Genomic DNA, 6,368 nt, shown 5'->3' with positions numbered 1-6,368 from the left:
ATGCATTTAAAGATTTAAAACAATTTAATAAAATACCAAAGAAATTTAATAACTTGCATGCATGTGGTTCACGTGGAGATTCAAATTTTCGGGACGTTACAATCTTCCCCCCTTAAATTGAATTTCGTCCCCGAAATTCGCTTATCTTAGATGAACAAAAGTTTAAATTCTTAATTCTAGTATCCCAATAATCCACGCTTCTGCGGCGCTACTCTGATAAAATAATAAATCTTAAGATGTCTTTATGTCTCCTCGTTTGCGAAACTCAACTTATAACGATTTATGGTGACTTAGTTCTATTCTACTAAGACCTCGATTTTGACCTTCCTCGCAATTCCTCATACTAGCAAGGGATATCCCGACTTATCGCACTTTATTTTGCTTATGCAATACTCATATTGTTCATTAACCTATTACATTGTCCTTCATGCTGTTCAACTTATGAAATCTTAGTACCAAAAGTTACTAATCGACTTCTATCCTCGGTAATGCACTTAAAAGTTAAACCTTATCTCAACCCCATAATAATATTAGCCTAAGTCCCTTGAATTGAATCTTTATCTCATGGCACCAAACTTACGTAACTTACTATTTACAAGTACATTCCGGATGTAAAATTGTTGCAAATCTTATAATTCGAGTAATGTTAATCCATAAAACCCAAATATACAATATCGATCTTCTACCTATATTTTAAAGCCCTTCAAGTCCCAATTATATACTTAAACTATTTTCTTTCCAATTACAATTTAGTGGAGGCCTAAGATCCTTAGACTTTCANTCCCAAAATATACACTATCGATCTTCTACCTAATAATAAAATCCTTTTAGTAAAACCCTTCTCGCATGCTTAAATTATTCCCTTCCCGATTACACTATAGTTGAGGCCTAAGACTCTTAGACTTTCTCCTTGAAACGAATGTCGCATTCTTACGTATCCCTAATGCTTAATTAATTCTAGCATATAAACTTAATAAGTTCTCCCGTGATAATGATGGACTAATTCTAATAAATCAACTTCACTTATAACCCATAGAGTTCTAGAATTCCCATATCACGATTTTAGATTTCTTACTCAATAAAAATCTTAACATTCGTTCATTGGTAACATATGTTGAACACAACTAATTCCATTTTGTTTTTATTTCACCCAAAATTTCCGTATGAACACATATCCAATAAATTTAAAATTCAAACTTACGCAACCCAAGTAGTTTTGGATAACACAATTCCAATACACATATATACTTAATCCCAAGTTTTTTTTTGATGACTTTCAAAATTCCTCAAGACAAGGTGTCTACCTCACCTCTTATATGCGTATATCAAATGACCTAACCATCAATAATACCCAACTTTTTAGAAAAATTTAATTCCAACAAAGGAATAATCTTAACTGTTAAGATCATGATTAAAACTTATGATACATCAAACTTAAGTTCCCAAAAATTTGCTAACTCAATGTCTATTCTTATAACTTAACTAACCGATCAACTTTACCTTAGATGGCCATCACTGTAAATTCTTAATTTGCCACAACATTATTTCACTAACGCTTAAATTTTCAAGTCCAAGATTGATTTATCTTACAATGTCCTTGATTACCATTTATTATAACATTATCACCCAAATATCTAAATATTCTATAGTTCCTTCGAGCCTAAATAACCGAAAAGTCCTATCCTTTAAACCGTTCAATTCTCTCTTACTACTAAATAAGTTCTCAAATTTCTTAAAATTGTAAAATTAATTCTTACTTTCCTCGAACATCATCCAATGTTTTCCTAAATCTTGAAAATTCCACAATTACCCGTGGATCCTCAGTATTCCCAATTTCATTTTATAGGTTTCCCGTATCATAAGGTTCAATAGCTTTAAGTTTATTAAACCCAAAATTAATTCCCATAACACGTCTTACATTTCTTAAAACCCCAAGTGTTCCTCAAAAGTTCCCATTTAATCCCTAAAATTTTTGAAAATTGCAATCTGGCCCTTACAATTCTCCAAATTTACATTTTGGCCCTACAACTCTTCGAAATTCGCATTATTGTCCCCATAAAATTTTCCATCTTTACCTCATTAAACTTTTAAATTCTCGAACTCAAAATTAAATTCCAAATTTTGGTAAATTCGAAAATAGTCCCTTAGAATTTTATTTTTGAACTTAGGTCCTCAAATCATTGGTTATTACAATTAGGTCATCAAAATTCTCGATTCCTGTAATTCAATCCTTGAATCTAACCAGATGGAGCATGCATCCTAAATAAATTCTCATAATTAATCTTACATTTTTTTTAGATACTTAAAATCCTCAAATTGTACATTTATAATCCTAAAGATTGTCGTAGTCTTTGAATCGCTATTGCTTATATGAAATCCTCAAAAATTCAATCGAATAGCAACCAAGAGCCATCAATAATTTCTTAGAATTTCTACAAGTATCAAAAGCATTTATAATTTTTAAGATTAACTTATGACCCATAAGGAGGACATCGGTACTACTGACCTAAAAATTAATGTAGTCAAATCATTTTTAAACTTCTCCTAAAGCCCAATATTCGAATTTTTAGACATTTCCAATTCCAACGTAACCAACATGCATAATTACATTATTTCTTTAAATTTAAATAAATACTGCATAACCAAAATCTGAACGTAAAAGATTTCATGAAAACCTGCTGTTAAAATATTTCATGCTTTAAATAAAATCCGAAAATTTAAAACTTACAGACCGAAGACGTGACTTCGTGAGCTACTCGAGGTCAGTAGTAGTGCAACTCTATACAGAATCATTGCTCTGATACCAGCTGTAAAGGCCTAAAAATCCGTGCTTGAAAAATTGCGGAGAATTTAAAAATTTTCTTTTTAAATAAATAAAATTGCCCCATTCGTAATTGAACTGATAAATAAAGTTTGATGTTCAAAGTGACAGCGGAAGAAATTAACATTTTTCGAAACAACAGTTAGAAATTTATCCAACAGTATATAAAAATGTATGAGCAATCAAATAATAATAAATGCTGAAAATGAGGTCCTCGGGTCCCACTACTGCCGACTCGAGTTGGCTCACTGATCCCCGCCCTCGGTCCCGACATCATCAGTACCTACAACAATCAAGTCTAGTGAGCCTAAAGACTCAGCATGCATATATCGTAAATAACAAGTAAATAAATAATAAAGTCGCATGCAAGTGAAAATTTCCTGTACTGAGGTGTAACGTAAAATATCATTTCAATGGTAATTATAGTACGTGCATAACTGAACTGAAAATATCATAGTGAAAATGTTTGCTCCTTGGAGCCCTGTAATGAAATAACTTGTAATAATTTTCTGGTGAGATTATGGTCTACGCAAGTGGTCCCTGAACTGAACTGAACTGAACTGACCGGTAACTGGCGACCGGGCCGGTAACTGGCGACCGGACTTAATAATGTATGTCTGATCAGACTACTGCCACAGTATACTGGGTGAAACAACTGAACTGACCGGTAACTGGCGACCGGGCCTAAGCATGATAGTAAAGTGACCACAAGCAATATCGCATAAATCTCAAAATGAATATTTGCACGTAATATAATTAACTAACATAATTAAATATGAACAATTTCGATCTTCTTGCAATAAAATCATGTACTTGCGATATTTAAAAATACCTATATGGCTTGATTGAAGAGTGAAAGAAGATATAAACATGCCTTGGTTTGTTTTGACAGAAAACAAACGAAATAACGACGCGGCGCGGTGGAGACGGAGTGCTCTTCACTTTCTTACTTTTTCTCTCTTAATTCCTTTAAACCAAGCATGCACCATAATTATTATAATAACGTAAAAATCGTAAACGTGATGCATGAACATTTAAAAATATCATGATTTGTGCTCAGGGCGTTGACTTGACCAAAATCTCACCCCGGGTGCAAAATGACCATTTTGCCCCTGGAAACCCAAAAATTATCGTTTCAACCCTGGACCTCTAAAATTGACCCGAAGCTTACCAAATTCCTTAAAATATCCCAAAACATATTTAAAAGCGTTCCTAGACGTAATCTCGAGCCCAATACCAAACTTAACCGATTCGTTTTAAAATTTGGACCGGAGTCCCGATTTTAACCCGAATCGACTCGAAACTTAACCAAAACTTTCCCAACTTTTTACCATACTTTAAAAACACTACAATGGTCCTACAATCTTAATCTCAGACCCTTAAACCCACGGCTTCTGGTCCAGCAAGTGAATGAAGATCTCGGTCCACCTCCATTTATCATACACTAGCACATGTTCCCCATTTCTTAACATTTCGGTCCCATTCTTACGCTCCAGCCACGCCCAACTGATCCAGCCCCAACTCAACCCCTCCTATCCCACTTCAACACCCTCCTGGACCCAAAGAACTCCCGGCTACAGCCCCATGAAAGCCATGAAGCGCAGCCACTAAAAAAACGATAGAACGAGCCCACCCGAGACAGACCTTCATAAAGCTCACTCGATCGGCTACCACACCATGCCCAGCAGTGTTCGGGCCATCCAAGGCAACGACTCAGACCCACCAGGGTCTGGTCCGAGGCTTGGCGACAGCCCTTGCACCACCGCCTACCTCTAACCTCTCGACACCACCAACCCCAAAGTGAAAAGTCGAGACAAGCGCACGGTTTCTCCCCGATGGCAGCTCCTACATACCACCAGTCCCTTGACAGCATAAATCCCAACATGTTCTATCCCTAAACAACCAAACACGCAGTCCCTTGAACATCATAAAACAAAACATGAGTTGTTGATCGAAAAAAATGAAGAAATGCAACCCAAATCGTTCGATCTCCATGCATGGTGTTGGATCGAGATTTTTACACACAAATAAACATCTAAAAACATGTATACAGCGTATGTGATGCAAAAATGAAAGTACAATGCGTGCCTGCTGATTTTTGTGTGAACAAATGGTAGAAGAGTCACGGCCGAGACACGGGGAAGGCTTGATCTCAAAGGACAAGATGAAACCGTCTCCTTGCTGATGCAGCTCACGGGGAGGATTGTGAATGGAGGGAGTGGGCGGCTGTTTAGTGGTATTTAGGTTTAGGGTTAGGTTTAGCATAATATTTAATTAGTTAAACAAAAGATTATGGGCCTAAATTTGATTTTAAAATATATTAAAATGGGTTGGGGTCTATTTAGCTTAAAAGTAGGCCCATTAAGTCCAAACATACTCTCGAAAAATATTTCGTGTTGGAAAGCTTTTGAAAATATTAGCCGAACCCTCAAAAAGTCCCCCGAATCGATAAAATTTACGTACCGTTAAAAATATGCTCTGACGGATAAAAATATCCAACAAAGCCCATTTCTTGAAAAAAATACCTTTAAAACATCTTATAATAATTAATAAAAATTAGTCACGTAATAAAAATAATTTTCTTGATAATTCTCCGGTCTCCGTTCCTCGTTCGAACGTAAAATGCACTTAGAAAACCCTAATACATGAATTTCTAAAATTTCATGAATTAAATCATATCATGCATGAATTACGCATAAAATACATAAAATAATTTAAATCCATAATTTAAATAAAATCCTAGATTGCATGAACTTTAAATAAAGCATGAATTAAAACACAAATTAATGAAATAAACATGCATTTAAAGATTTAAAACAATTTAATAAAATACCAAAGAAATTTAATAACTTGCATGCATCTGGTTCACGTGGACATTCAAATTTTTGGGACGTTACATGGATATTCAAGCTAAACTTGCATCTTTAGCAAGAAAAATTGAGTCATTAGAAATGAAAAAGAGTGGTCAATTAAAAAGTATTCAAGAAATTGTTTGTCATATATGTGATACACATGATCATGCTACAAAAGATTGTCCAACATTACCTTCATTTAAAGAATGTCTCCATGAACAAGCAAATTATGTTAACAATTATAAAAGACCAATACTAGATCCTTTTTCAACATCATATAATCCTGGATGGAAAAATCATCCTAATTTTAGTTGGAGGAATGATAATAATGCACAACCCTCACAACAATATTTTCAAAATAACCAAAATCATCAAGGTTATATTCCTTATGTTACACCTCCAAGAAAAAACTTTGAAGATGTAATTCATGCATTTATCCAAAAGCAAGAATCTATCAATATTCAAAACAGTCAATCTATGACTGATTTGAAAGAAACTCTTGCAAAATTTGCATCTGCACTTAATATTCATGAAAAAGGAAAATTTCCATCTCAACCTAAACCTAATCCTAAAAATCAAAATCAAGAATTAAAAAATGAAAAAATTGATCAAATAAAATTTGTTATTACCCTTAGAAGTGGTAAAATAGTTAATGATCCATATAGTAATGAAAACAAGGATCGTTTAAAATCAAA

The 6,368-nt window shown here is 34.2% G+C and overlaps 1 long non-coding RNA gene across 1 annotated transcript; it reads right to left on the bottom strand.

Moving 5' to 3' along the window:
- Window positions 1-1,330: 1,330 nt before the first annotated feature.
- Window positions 1,331-5,563, bottom strand: LOC140986020 (uncharacterized). Its single transcript, XR_012176875.1, has 3 exons — window positions 4,910-5,563; window positions 3,696-3,788; window positions 1,331-3,104 (listed from the first exon to the last, which is right to left on the bottom strand). It is a non-coding gene; the product is annotated as an uncharacterized lncRNA (long non-coding RNA).
- Between the last annotated feature and the right edge of the window lie 805 nt (window positions 5,564-6,368).

Source organism: Primulina huaijiensis, chromosome 10 (genome assembly GCF_012295235.1).
Source record: "Primulina huaijiensis isolate GDHJ02 chromosome 10, ASM1229523v2, whole genome shotgun sequence".
In the NCBI taxonomy this organism is placed as follows: domain Eukaryota; kingdom Viridiplantae; phylum Streptophyta; class Magnoliopsida; order Lamiales; family Gesneriaceae; genus Primulina; species Primulina huaijiensis.
The sequence above is the reverse complement of the archived record's forward strand: the minus strand, read 5'-3'. Positions and strand labels throughout refer to the sequence as shown.